This window comes from Megalobrama amblycephala, linkage group LG17 (genome assembly GCF_018812025.1).
Source record: "Megalobrama amblycephala isolate DHTTF-2021 linkage group LG17, ASM1881202v1, whole genome shotgun sequence".
Lineage (NCBI taxonomy): Eukaryota > Metazoa > Chordata > Actinopteri > Cypriniformes > Xenocyprididae > Megalobrama > Megalobrama amblycephala.
The window spans coordinates 19575965-19597238 of NC_063060.1; the positions used below are offsets into that span (position 1 = coordinate 19575965).

Consider the following 21274-nt stretch of genomic DNA (forward strand, 5'->3'; position numbering starts at 1 on the left):
CAAATTTTTCATCTTTCAGTTGAACGCTTTCCATTCTAGGTTAAATCAGCAAGGTTAAACTATGGTAAATCAGTCAAAGTCTAGACACAATAAAAAGTGCCTAAAAATTGATGCAAAAAAAAAAAGAAAAGATGCAAACCTAAAAAGGACAGAATGCTCAAGCACACCTGGTTTTTCTCCTCATATTTGCGACGTCGCCTTTTACAGTTCAGTGCAGGCATTTTTACAGTCTTTTACAATCTTCTTGCCCAGCACACAGCATTGTTTTGAATGTTTGGTAAGTTCTGTAGCAAAATATACATCATAAAAGCATTTATTTTTTATTTTTTATTTTTTTCTTATTTTGAACCAAGAGAACCAAACTAGAAGAATGAACACACCCTTAATGGTTATGTTAACACTGTCCATATTTGGTAGTGTTGTAGTCAAGACCACCTAATCCGAGACCAAGTCGAGACTAAGACCAATTGTGTTGAGACTAAGACCAATTGTGTTGAGACCAGAACAAGACCAAGGCAGGGCGAGACAGAGTCAAGACCAAGACCAGACTAGCACTCCTTAAATTAATAAAGATCCACATTACACTCCTGAGAATTATTTTTAATCAATACATATAATTAGAATAAGACACTATATAGATCTGTTACAAATCAAATGAAATCATTAACTACAACATCTGTCTTTGCACTGCAGAGGTGGTACAGAAAATGCATCTGAATTGGTAAATTACAAATGCATAAATAATGTTGAGAATAATGTTTTTTAAAAAGTTTAATGTTTGTATAAAAGCAATATCATGTTTACAGTCGTGCTCAAATTTGTGAAAACAGCTCTCTTGCTCTTGTGATATTCCTTAATTATACCAGATGATAAAAATCCATATCTCATACTTTACTAATAAAGTACATTTTTGCAACAATAACTTGAATTTTGTAAACATTTGTATTAATTTTCATTTCTGAACCGGCACAGTAAATAAATCAAATTAGAAATATGTTATTGATTGCATCTGAAGCAGTACATTTTATATCTAATCACATTAATGATGTAAATAATTACATCAGACAATGCACTGGCAATTTAGTAATATCCCAGCAGTTTTGGTCTTGAAGCTCTTGAATATCTTGAGTCCTATTAGTCTGAGACCGAGACAAGACCGAGTACAAATGTGGTCAAGACCAAGAAAAGATCAAGACCTTCAAAAAATGGTCTTAAGTCCGGTCTCAAGACTAAGACTGATCTCAAGAATTACAACACTAGTATTTGGGATTGACAATCACTTTTACTGTACTTACAGTGAGTCTTGAAATGTTTAATTCATACAGCAGCTCATAATAGCATCTTGAATATGGAGTCAAACCCATATTCTATCCATCACCTGTAACCACAGTGACAGTGACTAAAGTAATAGCAAAAATGGCGACGTCCATAAAACTGGAAAGTGTTATCACATTTAACACAACAAGATTTCAGTCAAGGCGCAGGTTCATCCATCAAATATTAATTAACTGACAGCAGCTTGACAGAGCACTTGAGTCGTGTACAGACCACAAAACTGACAAGTAGTTGTGTAGACAACTACAAGGGCTGCATTTCCCGAAAGCGTTGCTTGCCAACTATGGTCGCAAAGTTCCTTTAATTTCTAACATAGTTCAATTACTTATTGTTTCTCAAAACTATAGTCCCAACAAACTTTCGCAAACAGCAACAAACGTGTGGTTATAAGCATAGTTTCTTGTTATTTTGACGTGTACATGAACGGTCATGTGCGGTCATGTGACGTGTTTTTGTTTGTGTAATATAGACGGAGATAGTTTCTGAAACGCTGTGGAAATGCCAATGTAGATGAGGATCGTTTTCATTTTAAAACGACGTTTTAAAATGAAAATGATCCTCGTCTACACTGGTACTAGTATACATGGGGCATTAGAGGGAGGATGTACTAGTGTTCCATTCTGTATCAACATGGAATGTGTAAGTGCATATTGTGCTCTTTGGTTCATACACAACACTAGGCAGGACAAATGACAAGCTCCATCAATCAAACCAGAGTTTGGTGCCTAGAGTGAAACATATCTGGGATTTAGAGGAAGTTAAGCATGTCTCTGATGTGATTTTTCAGACTGCAGAGCTGACAGACTGTTTATGACCTTTGCATGGCATTCCATCTTACTCCGGTGAGACCTGCTTTCTTGCATTGAGACAACCCAGTGGTGTACTCCACAAGAAGAAAAAACATACTTGCCCTAAAAAACATCTCTCAGAGCCAAACAGAGTCAACTTTATTGAGTTAGAGGAGTGTTAATGTAGTCTACCTTCTCCTCAGTTGGCAGAAGCTTGAACTGCCCGCATAAATAGTAGGTCCCTAAATACATGTGGAAGGGACAGGCTGCTATTTACCTTGTTCATCAGTGCCACATGGCACAACTGACACTTTGACGGATGGTGCAAAAAGCACAATGAATTGGATTGTTTCACATGAGAGTAGGCCAGTAAACCAGTCGCATCACTTTTATCAAACTGACAGTGTAGATGGATTGGACCACAACATGCCAGGCACCCACTTTCTGGAGACTCGGAAAACAACAATGAATTGCTCAGCATGCTCAGCTTTGATGGAGATACTTTCTGTTCATGCCAGCAAGCAAAAATCTGGAGAATCAGTCAGTTTTGAGAAAGCCCACACAGGACGTGTACACAAAAAAAGTTTGAGCAAGAAAAAAAATTTTTTTAATTTTTTTTTAAATTTTTAGCTTCTAATTTTAATCTTCAGTGTGCTACGCATGGTTGTCCAGCAATCATAATTGAACTGAGAATGCCTTTTTCCTGAATTAAGCTAGCAAATGGGATTCTGAATTGTAAGCTGAAGTAGATAAGTAGAATTAAATTAGAATTAAATTAAAAGAAATTGAAATTGAAGCTTTTAATAACACAGTTTATTGTTAATGGGTGTATGGTGACAGAAATTCACTGAGCTCCTGACTGCACTGGAAACCACGTCCCCCCATACGGAAACTGTCCATGTAAGCCAAAATAAGACAATATACATTTCTGGGGCCCAGAATTCCCTGCACACAATACGTTGAGTATTTCTATGATAAGGAAATTATCTTAAACCAAGTTACATTTTTTTTACAATCACTAATTTTAGAATCTTGGGCCCGGTTTCACAGACAGGGCTTAGCCTAAGCCAGGATTATACCTTAGTTCAATTAGGATATTTAATTTATGAATGTACACCAGAAAACAAAAAACAAAAAAAAAAAAAAAAACATCTTGAGACAAAACAATGGCACTGATTTATTTTAAGGTATGTCAGTTCAAGTTGCTTTCAGTAAAAACAGCTCAAACATGCATTTTAGTCTAGGACTAGCTTGGGGGTTTATGTAATTTTTCAAAAATTTAGAAAAAAAAAAAAAAAAAAAAAAACCACTTTAAATGGTCATCACTTGTAACACAGGCTGTCCAATATTCAAAACAATGCATTATGCATTAAGAAACTTTGCAGAATCTTTAGTTTAAATAACTAATTTAACACACTAATTTCGGTACTTTAACCCTGTAATTTGTACAATTGAATTTTGTAGTACTTATTTCATTAAGGTGCTACACGTAAATACATCATTAAAAAACTAGTAGAGAGAATATTATGGGCACAGTGGAATCAAAGAAACTGAAATAATATAAATCAAAAAAAAATTCTAAACAGTTACTGTATTGATGAAATGCAGTCAAATCATAATAGGTTTCTTTGAAAAGCAATTAACAACAAAAAAGAAAAAAATACAGAAAAAAAAAAAAAAAAAAATGTCTTTGGTTGCATATGCAACCCTGTTCCCTGACAAGGGGAATGTGATGCTGCATCTGATAATGACACTATGGGGGAAGACCCTCAGCGTAACCGGTGTCTGAATACGTGTAACAAACATGGCCATTTATTTGTCAATGGCAGTCCATGACATCACAAGTGGAGTGCCCGTGAGTATAAGAGGGTGCCTGCAAGACAAGTCATCAACTCTTTTGTCTGAAGGAGACATGCAGGCAAACCCAATGCATGGCAACAAGATTTAGAGTCTCATTTCCCTTCTCAAGGAGCCGGGTTGCAAATGCAATTTAAGATTTCCCTTTCAAAGTGGAACTTCAACAGGTACCCACTATGCCATGCTGAGGAAATACCTGTCCCACTAAGCTGTGAATAGATTAGATTGCATAGCATAGATTGACTCTACAGATCACTCAGCTGGGGGCAGAGCGTCATCAACCCCCAGGGTGCAAATAGCGACTCACTGACTCCTTAGTGGAGCGACTACTTAAGCCCACTATTTTTCTCTAATAGCAAGAAAAGGTATCCAAGCTTCTATGCTCTATTGCAAGGGAAGGCAGAAAAATTGCAGGGCAGGCAAAATGCCTTAATGGCCCCAAGAGCAAAAGCTCTAATGGACCCTTTTCACACTTTGGCGTTTGAGAACCGGAAGTCGTCATAGTTGGGTAAAAGCAACAATGGATGCCACTGAGATGTATTTGTTTTCACCGTACCTAAAAGATTTGCCGACCTTTACGTTTGGAGACATTGATCGCCTGGTCGAAATGAATACATCAACTATTAAAACAAAACGCGACAAAGGCTACAAGCTCTGAGAGTTATCTGCACAAATTTTTCGAGAGTTATCTGCACGAATACAAAGTTAAGACGATAAAAATGAATTATTGTTGCAATGGATAGCCGTAAGCTAACTCCCTTGGATTTTTTTGGCGTAGTGTCTGACGTGGTGAATATGAGAATAAAAGCTAGAGCTCGATGTTTCAGGTCAATGAGGAAAAGAGAGGAGCCCCATAGGATTGAGGTTGTATAAAAGTTTAGTTCACTTAAAGAGGGAGTTTACTGGAAGTTCGCAACTTCAAGGTTTGTTTGGTCTTTTTTTCTTGCTGCTCCTCTGCTGCGGTTGCAGCTTGTTCCGTTATGATTAATAATGTTGTTATTAACTAATTTATCAGACCTTGAGTATTGGAGGATGAGGGGAATATATGTAGGACCTGTAGATATTTGGTGCAATTCATCAACATAGCCATTTCTTCTGTAAATAAAATAAATAATTATGCAAATATATTGGGCATTAATTGTTTAAATACTGTAGCATGGGAATGGATTTAGTCATTTGCCTGTAATAATATTTTATAGTCAATGATTTGCCTTACTGAAATGTGTCTACAATGTATGGTCTTAATGCAATACCATAATATAAATTTCCCATAAAACTGACTACTCAATCACTGGCTCTGATAAAGTGGTTTATTTTATTTATGAGTGATATATAATAATTTATGACTGCTATTTTTTTCCAGATAACCCTAGATGCAACAGAAAACCCTGTTAGCCTTGAACACTTTTGCTGCAGCTGTATAGCTGGTAAGACATTGTGCAACCATTTAGTTGCAATGCTATTCCAGACAGCACACTATAAACAACTGGGAACTGACTGTGTTCCTCCACTACTTACATGCACAAGTTCTTTACAGCAGTGGCATAGGCCGAGAACAGAGGTAAGTAGAAAGAATTTTGATTATTGTAAATAATTTTACTTTTTATTTGTACATGCATGATATCCTTGCTAATTGTTGTTGGGCATCCGACCTGAGCCTGTTGACAGTCTTGTTGTTATTGCACCAAAGTTATCTGTCAACACACAAAGAGGTGGCATTTCATCCACACTTTACAGAGCCCACACAGGTATGATATGAGTAAGAGGAACATTTCTATCAGTGTAATCAATGACCTAAGGATATAACGTAAACTTTTTATGAAAATGCATTCTCAACACACTGTATGTTTCATTATTCTTGTGTGTGTTTATAATTCAGTGAAATATTGTGTTCAAGCTGTTGATTTTTATTTTTTATTTTTTTATTTTGTGTATCTGACATGACAAATAACAAGGAGGGACACCCCAACCTAATCCCAAGGGAGCCGCAGGGGAGCTCAGGTCCTACTTAAAGACCCCAATGTCATTTGGGGAAATCAGCACATACCGTGTCTTGAGAAAACACATTATAGTTAGCGAATCATCTTTTGTAGAGCACCCATCCAAAGTGGAGTGATACCACTACTTCAAGACCCAACAATAGTTGAGGAGGGAAGTCAATGAAGCCAAGGGAGTATTGTTAGTACCCATCATAATTCCGTCCATCTTGCTTCACCCTACGGGGTTCTTGAGCAGCTTTCCAAAAGGAGCATGCAAAATGTCAACATTCTAATTTCAGCATTACAGGCTACAACCTTCGGTATCGCCACTCTTCCACTTCTCACTGCGTTCTGAAGTGGTTGTACCTCAGCAGAGCAGCTAAAGTGTGAAGGGGTCCCATCATCTCACCGTGGCCACTCCTTCAGTAAGCTGCTGCCTCAGCATCACCTCACCATGATCACTCCTCCAGTATGCTGCTGCCTCAGCAGTTCTCTATTAACACCTCCAGTCAAACCAGAAAGAGGGCAAACCAAAAGTGAAAGAGTCACATCATCTCACCATGACTGCTCCTTCTAAAAAGAGTTGTCCCTCAGCAATTACCAGCTGCTGATTTCTAATGCTAAACACTTCTGCTAAAAAGTGGTCACCAGAAAGTGAAGGGTTCACATCAACTTACCATGACCAATCCTTCAACTATGCTGAAACAATAAAGAAAGGATCACATTCCATCTTTATTTTATCTACACAACCACACCCTCATATGCAGGGTATAAGCAATAAGAAGGGTTCTCCTCGAGAAGCAAGCAGACTCACTAATCCACTTTAATCTCAAAGATGGAGAGGGAAACAGAGCTGTATTTATATCACTCTGTCTGCCTCTTGCCACTTCTTCATAGAAGAACATCGCAGGACCATGACATCAGGCTCAACCTTAACGTAAGCTGGAGGGGGAGCCTAGTGAGAGAGAAAAATTTGTTTCTTCTATCTCTTATCTCTAGCTGGTAACTGAGACCTCTTCACTGTAGACTTGCAACATTGAAGTTCAACTTCAAAAAGTAACTTCAGTTGCAGTATTTCTCGCCTGGCTTACTCTAAAATGCAAAACAATGGATTGATAACCGAATGTTACTTCTGTGTTTTCATTAACCCAGTCTTTTGGATACAGGTTCTCAATACAAGGGCCTGAAATGAAAAGATCATTATATGACTTTTGGAATAGTAATACAGTGATTTTAGTTAATGAACAAATTATCTTATTATACATAACTGGAGTATATATATATATATATATATATATATATATATATATATATATATATATATATATATATATATATATATATATATATATATATATATATAACTCCAGTATTATCTACTCTTCACTGGCTTCCAGTCCAGTATAGAATTGATTTTAAAATTTTATTGATGGTTTTTAAAGCTTTTCACAACATCGCCCCAAGTTATATCACCAACCTCTTAAAGGACCATACCCCAGTCAGGTCTTTGAGATCAGGAGATAAACTTCTACTGGCAGTTCCCCGCTCTTCAAAAAAATCTAGGGGCGATAGAGCTTTCATGGTCATCGCCCCAAAACTGTGGAACAGCCTCCCTTTGCAGATTCGGCAGGCTTCAACCTTAAGTCTCAGTTAAAAACTTATCTTTTTAATTTAGCGTTTGTTGAGAATAGACCATGTTTATAGATAGTTTCTTGATACATTTATATATTCTATTTCATTTGATTTTTCATTTGATTCGCTTTTATGTACTTTATTCTATCTTTATCTCTTTATTTGTTTTAAATTCCTTTGTATTAATTGGTTTGATATATATTGTTTATGTCTTTGTGATATTGTGAAGCACTTTGGGCAATTGAAATTGCAGTAAAATGTGCTATATAAATGAATAAAGTTGAAGACTTATATAGTGTACTTTCATTTTATCAAACATTGTAGAAGGAAACATATTTGCAACAGAATAATTTACCCAAATCTCTTCAACATGGAGCAAAACAACATGAAAAAGGCTTAAAAGACACATTACACTGTAAACCCACCTAAGTTGGGCTTACTCAAAAAAAATTGAAGTAATCAGTTACATCAAATTTTGAGTTTGTAGTACTTATGCATGATAATTGCCCTTAACTTTTTTTAAAGTTCTGAGTTAACTAACTCATACACTTTGATAGCAATTAACATAAAATATTTAATTAATTAACTTTTTTATTTTGAGGTCTTCCACATCAAATTAGTTATTTACTTCACTGTAAACCCTAATAAGAAAATTCAGAAAATGAAAAATCCCACATTAACAGAAACTATTAGCATAGTTAATAGTTAGCATAACAAAAAATAAATAAATCACTACTAAATCTCCCGTATCCATTAATTTTGCACACACAAAAAAAAAAAAATAATAATAATAATAATAATACACAAACATTAAATTTTAGCATTTACTTTCCCTTTTGAGTGCCATGGGCAAAGCATGCTGGGAAATAGAAATCCCAGCCCAGTTTCAGTTAAACTAGTTAGTCTAAATTAAAACAAATGAGTTCATACAACTCAAAACAATGAAACCATTCAGTTTACTTGAAATATGTCAGTGCATTGAACTCAAAAGAAAAATAAAGTTCAAAATACTCATAATAGTTAATTTAACTGAACTAATTTGTTAATTATTTTGATTAGGACAAACTTAAATTTAAGTATTTTGACTATTAGGGTTTACAGTGTAGACAGAATGCCTGATGCTACTGTGTGACTGTTGAATTTATTTCAACAGTCATTTCAATTCAAATTCACACTTACAAATTCAAAAATACTTAAGTTCTGATATTTGCCCAACTTTGGGGCTACATCTTTATTTATGCTTACCTGTTTATTCATGAAGATGTAGATGACAGGATTAATGACAGTGCTGGACTTCGCTAAGATGGAGGGCACTATGCTTGCCTCCACAGTCACCAGTCCTGGTGCTCCAAAAGTGGCCAGGAGAGCCATGATCCCATAGGGAAGCCAGCAGAGCAGATAGAAGATCACCATGGTGATCACCATTAGAAGAACCCGGTGCTCTCGTTTACGGCTCATAGGTGTGTTTACACTGCTGACCTTCATAAAGAGATTGATCATCAGTAACATTGTTAATTAATAGGAAATATCTGTAAAGTTGGTCTAAAATTATTCACAGTATAACAGTATATTAGGTATATTATAACTGTTTATTAGGCCACTAATTGTTATTATAACAGTGAATATCAAAATATTAGTATATACTATTTTTTTTTTTTCTTAAGTCATCAAAATCTGGTATGGCAGCAATTCATTGTGGCTGAAAATCATCTGTTGAGCTAATTAATCATGGTCAAGTGGTTAGGAGATGGATATAAGTTCATTAAGTTCATTAGTGTTTCTCTGTAAAGACTAGAATACCGCTGACTAAGAAATCTTCCTTTCTACTGAATTGCTCCAGGAGGATCAATAAAATATTAATCAAGAGCAAATCAGTATCCTCCCATGAAACTGCTCAATTGTAGATGGAATGCTAAAGTGTCAGGCACAGCTTCATCAATTATAATAAATTGCTGCAGGGATGACGTATTTTTGTAGGCCAAAAGCTGGTTAAATGCCTGATGTATAAGTTCTGTGGGTAACACAAGGTCAAGATATTTTATTCACATGTTATTCTACAACATAAAATACACCAGTAATACTCCTTGTGATTTTTTTTTTTTTTTTTTTTTTTAGTTTGTCTCACTGTCAGAGAGTTTGGGAATATTCACACATAATTTATACACATAAAAACATGATATCAGAGTTTTAAAATCAATACATCACAGCTGTTTAAACCAATGAGCATTAAGCTGTGTTGTCAGCAAGTCAACTCCCATCGTGCTTTTGATCAGCGCAGTCGGTGGAGAGCAACTGTGCCTGACCGCAGTATCCGACAAGGCCGCCTCACACGTTTCTGACACATGTCAGCATGACATCAGAGTCGGACCACACTTGGACAGATTTTTAACCGCCATGCCTTTTGCGGTGATCACCAGTGACAGATTCTGTGCAGATTTTGCTCATCTCAAACAAGCCTATTTTTTGTCTACTTTTGTTGTTTGCTCTTTTCACATGAATCAATGTCAATTTTATGTCATAAGCAGGGTTGTTCAGTGCAGTCGCACGCATTCATATAAGACTTGTTTGTGTGAAGTGAGCTCTTGTTGTTGCTTGTTCGTGTTGTAACCTATAGTGCATTGCAAATGATCCACATGACACAGGTTACAGCATTGATGATTGTATTTTGTTTTTAGAAGAGCACAAAGAATAACAGAATGGCACAGCAAATTCTTCCCATGAATGCAAGGCTCAGGGAAACCCTAAACATGGGTTTTAAAACAACACCCAGACCATTACATTGTTAATTACACAAGTTAATCTGGGGCTGCATGATTAACTGAAGTTAAGCTGGAATCACGAACTGGCTCAGTGTTATGAAATCACTATGTTCTAATTAAATAAGTATATGCTCAGTGTGTTTTTGAAGTACAGCACTGACATCAGCGCATCTATAGGTTCGCATTAAATGCTGCTCAATTCATCATTGCAAGCGCTGTGAGTTTGTCACTTAATGTGCAATTGAAAGTAGCACAAACCAAACATCTTTTCAGGCCAAGTGTTTACAAGACTGTTGTCCAGCAGAAGTGAATATTCAATGACAAGACATGCTTTTGCTCAAACACATGCTTTATTCTCGTAAAATAATATGTCTGGCAGAGCACAAATAGATGTCCTTCAGTTAATTTGTCTCTATCTGCGTTTTATTCTGCTACAGCATAATGTACATCAGATTTTCTAAAAGTGTGTAATGTGTACAGGAAAGAGAGTCATTTTGTACAACATTAGATATTCCACCAAGATATAATAGATGCAACAAGTATCAAAGCCAACAGGAGCACTAATTTATTTCCATACTCAACTCAACATTTAACATAAAGACTGCATCCCGAACCGCACCTGAAATAGCTGCATGGAAAACATAACATTTTTTTCAAACTGTATCTTTCTGTTCTGGCCTTCTGTCCACACTGAGACAGCATTTTTATTAACAAAAAAGAAGCTTTTGAAAGCTCTCTCCAGGTGGCTAAATTTGAAAATGCCGTTTTCGCATTGTAGTGTGACTGTGAAGACGTAGGTATATGAAAATGATGATGCATGTTTAGTTATCAGTATTGTGCCTGTTATGTGCTATTCACTTTCACACAGTTGCTAAAATATGTTACTTTGCACACTCTTCATATCGCAGTCCTGCAAAAGATGACAGAAAACTAACTCACATTTGCTGTTCTGTGGCAAAACATGAGAGCAGTTGCGTTTTAGACCAAACATATAATGGTGACTGAGAGCGACCTGAGCGACCTTTTTTTGCTAAAAAAAAAAAAAAAAAAATCCTGCCAAAGATTACAGTGAGACCTTTTTTATTGTTCTGTCTGTATCATCTCAGTGAGCTTTTATGAAGGTTTATACATGCACAGTAAAGTGCATTTAGAGTTTTCTGATGTTTCACACTTGAAACCTTGAGTCATTCTAAACCTGTAAAACGAAATCGTGGGTTATCTTTATTCATGTTTCACACTGCTCATACTATACCCAGGGTTAACAGTTAATCCTGGGTATTCATAAGCTACCGTTTCACACTGCACATTCCTAAACCCCGGGATAAAGTCCTTATCTGCATATTTGCGATGTCAGTGACTGGCCAAACGCAGCACGTGACCCGTTTACATAAAGGCTCTAGCATTGTGCGTCCTCATATTATATATTGCAGACTGTAATATCAAGTTTTTTTTCTGAGTGAACTTTTCGAAATATAAAAGTAAGAATGACGGTCTCTTCTTCACTCCAATTGTCACATTTTCGTTTTCGTTTGACATTTTCCTATCATACGCAGAAACGACTGTTTATACATTGCGCGGTGTTTCTGTGACTGCCCAAAGCGCATCAATATGAGGCATGTGATTGGTTGTCGGTTGCTAAGCAACTAATTGTAACATTCTAACACTGCATTGTTTCACACTGTACAAGTTTAACACTGCAAAAGCTGTGCTAATCCTGCTCCAGATCAGGGTTTCATAACCCAGGGTAAAAAGCAGTGCTAACACCGCATCTAAATTACAAATGTGAAATGCTCCTTTACCTGGGGTTAAAAGCAGTGTTTAGAATGACGATAACCCCTGGTTAAGCACAGTGTGAAAAGCCCTAATGTGGAAGAGAAACACTGGAAAATGCTTGAAAACGCTATTGTGGACGGAGAGCATTTTGAAACGAAAATGCTGTTTTCAAGTCTATCTGGATTAATGTAGATGCCTAGCCTCAGCCATTGAACAAGAGGATCTATGATATCATGCCAATGATTGTGAATGGTAAGTTTTTTTTATTCTTTAGTTCTTTATTCTAATTGTGATATAGTGTCTGTGCAGGGTCGTAATCTCCTCAGGTGTGAATCACAGCATTATTCATGAAGATTCACACCTCTTTGCATACGGGCTCCCTAAACAAAAAGTGTTTTAGAAATTTTAAATCAATACATTGTTTTTTGTGTCCGAGTAGGCAGGATCATTTCCACATCATTTTGAAGCAAAAACTCTAGAGTACAATATACAATTCCCAAAAGTCTTTTTCATTTTGAGGCCTTATTTCATTGACTTTTTTTTTTTTTTCAAAAACCACGCATATACGTAATACTCTCAAAAATGCAAACATGTACATACTTGTTGCTCACATATTATTGTAGCCTAGTTTCTGCTGAATACAGTGTAATGAGACTTTTGTCATTAATATGTTTATAAACAACTGAAAAAAGCACAAATGTCAGGGCATGTCAAAACTACTCCAGGTCACCAAATCAGCCTCAGACTCCAGAGGGTTATACAGTCATATGGTCATAAATATTTGTTATTTATGCCTTCATTTGTCATTGTTCTTTTAGGTATTCTAGTTAAGAATAGCCTCAACCCGTAACGCTGCCTGAATCATAATCATGCACTGTTTGTTATTGGCAAGAGGAGAACTGGCCCCCTGACTGAGCCTGATTTCTCCCAAGGTGTGTTTTTTTTTTTTTTTTTTTTTTTTTTTACATTTTTGTCACCTGATGGAGTTTGGGTTCCTTGCCGCTGTTGCCTCTGGCTTGCTTAGTTGGGGAAACTTGACATTCAACTTGATATTCAACAATGTTCTTGATCTGCCTGCATTGACACTGGTTGAATGTGAACTGAGTTGGACAATGACATCACTGTTTTCTCCAGAGCTGCTGTATAGATAAATGAACTAAACTAATAACTGATTTTTACAACAAAATGAATCAATACTGAACTTAAGCTGAACAATCACACCATTTTCTTCTAGAGCTGCTGTGCAGCCAAAATTATTTTCCTGTTATCACTGTAAAGCTGCTTTGACACACTCTGCATTGTAAAAAGCACAATATAAATAAAGGTGACTTGACTTGACTTGACTTGACTTGACTTGACTTGACTTGACTTGACTCGTCAAGCCAAAGGCTAATCATATAAATGAACATTATGTGTCATGAGTGGAGGTGGGGACCAGTTTGAATAATCATGATTCCGCATATATTAAATGAGTAAGGGTGTAGAGTTACATTCAAGCTATTTTAAGGCTTGAGAAATAACTTTCTCAGGAAAAAACATTCAAATGTCATTTTGCTGATCAAAGATGAGTTTTAAGTGAGAAAATCATTGACTGCAGAGGGCTTTAAGTGCACAATGGGGATTGATCAGAAAAGTAAGAAATGCAACAAATAATTCAGAATTTAGTTTAATTTGCATTCATAATTGCAAGCAAAGTCCTGCCATCGGATATTCTTACCATCATAAAATCCTGGAGGAACTGAAAACATATTGCGCATTTCACGCACAATGGTAATTGTCCAATTTAGGCAAGGCATGTTGTGCCATCTTTAGCAAGCTTGGCTGTGAGCTGAATTTTAATTGATTGTTTGACTGTTTTTACAAATTGACACTGGTAACATTGAAGCCGGCTTGGACCAGTGCTTATGGACCCCTGCCAACCACTTAAAGTTCTCATGGGAGCATTTTCTGGATCATCCACATAATCTCCATAAAACAAACAGCAATAAAAGTAATAATAAAAGTAAAGATGCTCCCATTCTCAAACTGAGCCAGGTTGTACTAAAAGAATCCAGTAAGTCTGTCTCTCACTGTAGTGAAGTTTACAGTCAATATGAGACAAATGATAAGAGAGCAAGAGAGAGTCTTCAGCAAAGGACAGGCACACAGTCATCCTCTGGGTTCTCATTAACCCTAAGCTATAAAAATATACTGCTATGCAGAACCAAAGCTGACTGGACGATTATGCTCTAAGGTCCATGTAATAAGTCAAAATTAGGGTTCTGCAGAAGTAGATCAGAGAAAAAGACATGAACTCACAAAGGGGGGGAATGGCTTAGAGTATTCTGAGGTAGCAGCCTGAGCTGTCACCGCTTATAATCTGAGAGATATGACCCTAGGTGGTATATTGGACAGAAGGGGGCTATGTGTAGGTTAACCTGCTGAATTCACTGAGAAACAAAACTTAAGCCCTGAGACATGGAGCCTATACACATAAAATAATCTTTCATGAGTTTCACCGTGTCTACACAGGACGCGACCGTTGCCTAAAAGCTGTCTACGCTGGATGCGACAAAGCTCCCTTTGAAAAGCATTTGTCCTTTGTGTCAATACATCATAAATAGAATGAGGCATCAGTTTACTCTCGGAGATTTGTCGCGCCACTTGCATCCAGTATAGACACGATGTTTGGCAGCAGGCAGCTTTCTGTTGTTGGCTCTAGTATTCTTCAAAAATAACCTTACCAACAAATTATCTGATCTCTCAGCTACAGTCAGACAGTTGAGTTGAGTTTCAGTTTCTGGTCATTAGTAGGTTTTGCTGGACTCACAAAAACAAACTGAGCAAAATAAATACGACATATTGCCTTTTGGAAAGACAAACAGATTACTACCATCATATGGGACCTGCCCATTTTAATTGCAAAGGTAACATATAGTCAAACAAAAGGTGAATTCCAAATGGTGTTTTTGCTTCCTTGAAGGGCACTGCAGGAAGGGGACACCACATAAGAACGGATAAGAAATACACACCAATCAGAGGATTATTGTCGAGTGTAGTCATTCCTATCAAAGTAAGCCCACTGATGTAAACAAACAGAGATTAATGGAAGTTATGTTGTTGTTGCTACTATCTGTTCAGAGTCACTAGTAGATGATAGCATTATAATACTACTCCGTTTCAAACTTTTATTGGATGGTGTGACAACTAACAGCCTTACAATGTAATGCACATAATTTACAGTAATCCGAGGAAGCTCTTCTCCTCAGTGATTATGACAGCTCTAAGGTAAATATCAATAGCTTCTGGTGCAGCACCGGATGTAAATGCACTCCCTGAGAAACAACACGGAACAGCCAATAAAAAAAATTTAAAAAAAGAAGTTAAATAAATAAAAGAGCCAAAAGAGTTCTGCAGATACAGCCCACTACCATAAAGCACTGTGAATGACAAATCAGAGTTGAAAAAAAAAAAAAAAAAAAAAAAGTTGTCAGCATTTTTCATGATTTTCACAAAAAATGTCATGCACCCCAGAATATTTTGTTGTATGAACATCTAAACATGCAATATATCAAAAGAAAATACAGAGCCTCTGCTTTTAAATAAAAACAAAAAACAAAATTCTTCTAGCTTCATGCTTTCTTTTTTATCAACACTTGAATTTGAGTAAGTTTCATTTAAAAAAAGCAACATTTTGAACAAAAGGCTGTCAAAGACTACAATGTGCATAATAAATGTTTTATCTCGTTTCTGCTTCTTTTTTTCCCTGTGTTTTAATTCCGGAAAATTTGGTCAATGGCGAGTGAAGCATTGTGTCATAAATAAAGGGAAATTCTGTCAATGGTGGGGAAATAAATAAATGGAAAAAAAATAGTACCGGAACCATGTGGGATCTGTTGTTCGGTCCCACTTTATATTAAGTGGCCTTAACTACTATGTACTTACATCACAAAATAAGTACAATGTACTAATTGGGTTCATATTGAATTGCAAAACACTTTTGCTGCTATTGAGGTGGGATACGGGTAAGGTTAGGGGAAGCTTTGGTGGTATGGTTAGGTTTAAGGGTGGGGGTAAGGTGTAAGGGATGGGTCAACAGTGTAATTATAAATGTAATTACAGAAATTAATTACAGATGTAATTACATGCAGGTGTTTTTAAAATATAAGTACAATGTAAAAACATGTATGTACACAATAAGTGCATTGTAACAAATGATTAATTTAAATGTAAGTACATAGTAGTTAAGGCCACTTAATATAAAGTGGGTCCTGTTGTTCTCTATTGTACAAAGGTGCATATTGAGAATGTTCTTTAGTGAGGTGTAGAGTAGGGCTTTATGCTCCCTGTCAAAGCCAGTTTCAGTCAGAAAGCTAGAACAAGAGAAACGGAATAAAAAGAAATTCATCTCAGCCTTTAAGTGTCTACATGGAGTAGCTGTCAATCTTGCCTCTTTTGTCCTTAATGTGATGGACTGCATGCCCAGGTCTTGTGTGTTGGCTGACATGGGGCTTCTTCACCCTGGCAGGTCTTCATGTCAGAAGTAAAGACAGCTTCAGGCTTCTCTTCAGCAAGAAGCCTTTGCTCTGTGTAGACATGCTCACTATTCCATCACCCTACCCTATCATGTCTGTCATGCCTTTAGAATCTTAGTATGCGGTGGTGCTGCCCCTAACTGAGTAATGGGAAACATTATAACCCATATATTATATATATATATATATATATATATATATATATATATATATATATATATATATATATATATATATATATATATATATATATATACAGTGGGTACGGAAAGTATTCAGACCCCTTAAATTTTTCACTCTTTCTTATATTGCAGCCATTTGCTAAAATCATTTAAGTTCATTTTTTTCCCTCATTAATGTACGCACAGCACCCCATATTGACAGAAAAACACAGAATTGTTGACATTTTTGCAGATTTAATTAAAAAAGAAAAACTGAAATATCACATGGTCCTAAGTATTCAGACCCTTTGCTCAGTATTTAGTAGAAGCATCCTTTTGATCTAATACAGCCATGAGTCTTTTTGGGAAAGATGCAACAAGTTTTTCACACCTGGATTTGGGGATGCTCTGCCATTCCTCCTTGCAGATCCTCTCCAGTTCTGTCAGGTTGGATGGTAAACGTTGGTGGACAGCCATTTTTAGGTCTCTCCAGAGATGCACAATTGGGTTTAAGTCAGGGCTCTGGCTGGGCCATTCAAGAACAGTCACGGAGTTGTTGTGAAGCCACTCCTTCGTTATTTTAGCTGTGTGCTTAGGGTCATTATCTTGTTGGAAGGTTTACCTGGAGAAGGTTTTCATCCAGGATATCCCTGTACTTGACCGCATTCATCTTTCCCTCGATTGCAACCAGTCGTCCTGTCCCTGCAGCTGAAAAATACCCCCACAGCATGATGCTGCCACCACCATGCTTCACTGTTGGGACTGTATTGGACTGGTGATGAGCAGTGCCTGGTTTTCTCCACACATACTGCTTAGAATTAAGGCCAAAAAGTTCTATATTGGTCTCATTAGACCAGAGAATCTTATTTCTCACCATCTTGGCAAACTCCATTCGGGCTTTCATGTGTCTTGCACTGAGGAGAGGCTTCCGTCGGCCACTCTGCCATAAAGCCCTGACTGGTGGAGGGCTGCAGTGATGGTTGACTTTCTACAACTTTCTCCCATCTCCCGACTGCATCTCTGGAGCTCAGCCACAGTGATCTTTGGGTTCTTCTTTACCTCTCTCACCAAGGCTCTTCTCCCCCGATAGCTCAGTTTGGCCTGGACGGCCAGCTCTAGGAAGGGTTCTGGTCCTCCCAAACATCTTCCATTTAAGGATTATGGAGGCCACTGTGCTCTTAGGAACCTTAAGTGCAGCAGAAATTTTAATTGTAACCTTGGCCAGATCTGTGCCTTGCCACAATTCTGTCTCTGAGCTCTTCAGGCAGTTCCTTTGACCTCATGATTCTCATTTGCTCTGACATGCACTGTGAGCTGTAAGGTCTTATATAGACAGGTGTGTGGCTTTCCTAATCAAGTCCAATCAGTATAGTCAAACACAGCTGGACTCAAATGAAGTTGTAGAACCATCTCAAGGATGATCAGAAGAAATGGACACCACCCGAGTTAAATATATGAGTGCCACAGCAAAGGGTCTGAATACTTAGGACCATGTCATATTTCAGTTTTTCTTTTTTAATAAATCTGCAAAAATGTCAACAATTCTGTGTTTTTCTGTCAATGTGGGGTGCTGTGTGTATATTAATTAGGAAAAAAAATGAACTTAAATGATTTTAGCAAATGGCTGCAATATAACTGTTACGGTATACAGGAGACAGACACAGATGTAACAGGTAATGGATGTTTATTTGACCACAGTATAGCAGGTGAACACACACAGGTGAGTGAATTGGTTGTATGGAAGTTTGAGCAGGTAGTATGAGGAATAGTTACTGTCCTTTCTCTTTGCAGGTAGATGTAAGTTGGAGCTTGGGGATCACTGGAGCACAGAGGAGATCGCTGGAGAACTGAGGAGCTGACTGGAACACACCCACACAGCAGACGAGGCACACAGAGGGAAGGAGACACACTGGAGACAGGTGAGTATACGAAGAGGAGTCCTTGAGGTAAGCATAACATGGGTATATGCGAACGAGACCGGACGTGGAGTGCTGTGTGCGTGTGGGTTTTATAGTGCTGTTGATGAGTGAGGTGATGAGGTGCAGGTGGCGGTGATCAGTATTCTGGTGATGGCGTGCGTTGTGATTGGAGGTTGGAACCTGACGTGTCTGTGACAGTACCCCCCCTCCACGGCCCGCTCCAGAGGGCCGAGGACCCCGACGCCGCGGTGGTCGTCCTCTTCCCCGCGGTGCCGGTCTCTCAGGGTGACTGTCGTGGAATGTTTGGAGTAAGTTGGGGTCTAAGATGTCATTCCTTGGGACCCAGGAGCGTTCCTCGGGGCCGTATCCTTCCCAATCCACAAGATATTCCAACTGACCACCACGACGTCGGGAGTCCAAGATCTCCCGAACCTCATATGCAGCTCCGTCCTCCAGGATGAGTGGAAGGGGGGGTTCGGCAGGAGCCACGTCAGGTCCTGTGGGAAGAACAGAAGGGTGGTGAGCTTTCAGGAGTGACACGTGGGGTGTATACAATACCCTTGTGGAAGACGGAGTTTATAGGTGACTGGGTTGACCTGCTTGACGATTGGGAATGGGCCAATGAACCTGGGACTCAGCTTTCTGCAGGGCAGACGCAGTCTGATGTCTCGGGTGGATAGCCAAACCAACTGACCAGGCTGGAAGACAGGGGTGTTGGAACGTCGGAGGTCAGCTACCATCCTGCGTCTGCGCAGGGCTCGTTGCAGTTGATGGTGTGCTGAGTCCCAGACCCTCTCGCTCTCTCGGAACCAGTAATCCACTGCCGGAACGTTGGAGGGTTCCCCATCCCAGGGGAACAGTGGGGGTTGGTAGCCGAGTACGCACTGGAACGGTGTGAGTCCTGTAGTAGACTGTCGGAGGGAGTTTTGGGCGTACTCGGCCCAACCCAGGAACTGGTTCCAAGAGTCCTGGTGGTCATGACAGAAGGTACGGAGGAAGCGGCCGATCTCCTGCACCTTCCTTTCCGTCTGCCCGTTCGATTGCGGGTGGTATCCGGATGTCAGGCTAACAGCCATACCTAGGAGGGAGTAGAACGACTTCCATACCCTGGATATGAATTGGGGTCCTCGGTCGGAGACAATGTCCTCTGGTATTCCAAAGTATCTGAAGACTTGGTTGAAGAGGATTTCGGCTGTGTCCATGGCAGTGGGTAATCCTGGAAGTGGGATTAGACGGCCATGGGCGATCTGGAACGGGCAGCGGAAGGAGTTTCCCAGCTGGCAGATGACGAGGAGATTTGGAGATGGCACACTCCCTACAGCCCTGCACGTACCTTCTGACATCCGAAGCCATCCCTGGCCACCAGAAGCGTTCTTTAAGCAACGAGAGGGTTTCATTGACCCCCGGGTGTCCAGTGCCAAGTGACGTGTGAGCCGAGTGAATGGTGGGAGTGCGTTGTGTCCGTGGAATGTAGAGCAAGCTGGGTGGACAGCCCGGCGGAGGGTTCGTGGAGGCATTGGAGGAGGGAATGGTCTCTTCTGACCAGGTAATAGGACTTACGATGAGAGAGCTCGGGATGATGGGTTCTGGTTCCTCGGTCTGTTCGTCAGGAGCATGGAGACGGGAGAGAGCGTCGGCCTTTACATTCTTGGTGCCTGGGCGGTAGGAGATGGTGTAATTGAAGCGGGAGAAAAACATCGCCCAACGGGCTTGCCTGGGGTTCAGTCTCTTTGCTGATCGAAGATATTCAAGGTTTTTATGGTCGGTTAGCACCAGGAATGCGTGTTTGGCTCCCTCCAGCCAATGCCTCCACTCTTCCAAGGCAAGCTTAACAGCAAGAAGTTCCCTGTCACCGATGGAGTAGTTGACTTCCGCCGGGCTGAGCTTGCGGGAGAAGAAGGCGCATGGTCTACTTGGCGTCCTCTGCTGCTGCGACAACACCGCTCCCACTCCAGTTGTCGAGGCGTCCACTTCTACGACAAACTGCTTCTCTGGGTCTGGATGTACGAGTAAGGGAGCGGTGGTGAAGGCTTCTTTGAGCTGGTTAAAGGCGTTGGTGGCTGCCGGGGTCCAGGACAGAGACTTGGGCTGATGACGGAGCAGGCTGGTGAGTGGATGGGCGATGGAACCGTAACCTTTGATGAAACGTCTGTAGAAATTGGAGAATCCGAGGAAGCGCTGGAGTTCTTTTATGGTGGTGGGTTCTGGCCAGTTGGTAATGGATTCCACCTTCCTCTCGTCCATCCGGATGCCACTGTGGTCGATATTGTAGCCCAGGAAAGAGACTGAAGGTTGGTGAAATGAGCATTTCTCTGCCCTGAGGAACAGGTTGTACTGGCGAAGTCGGGTGAGGACCTCCGCAATGTGTCGGCGATGTTCGGTCTGGCTCCGGGAGTATATGAGAATGTCGTCGATGTAGACTAGGACAAAGCGGTGGAGAAACTCCCGGAGCACCTCATGAATGAAGTCCTGGAATACGGAGGGGGCGTTGACCAGTCCATACGGCATAACTAAGTACTCGTAGTGGCCAGTAGGGGTGATGAAGGCGGTCTTCCAC

At 39.4% G+C, this 21274-nt stretch overlaps 1 protein-coding gene across 1 annotated transcript in view; it reads right to left on the minus strand.

Annotated features, from left to right (window-relative positions):
* The window catches only part of tmtopsa (teleost multiple tissue opsin a), a 93939-nt gene that overhangs the window by 11331 nt on the left and 61334 nt on the right, over positions 1-21274 (minus strand). The gene's annotated exons all lie outside the window — the stretch shown is intronic.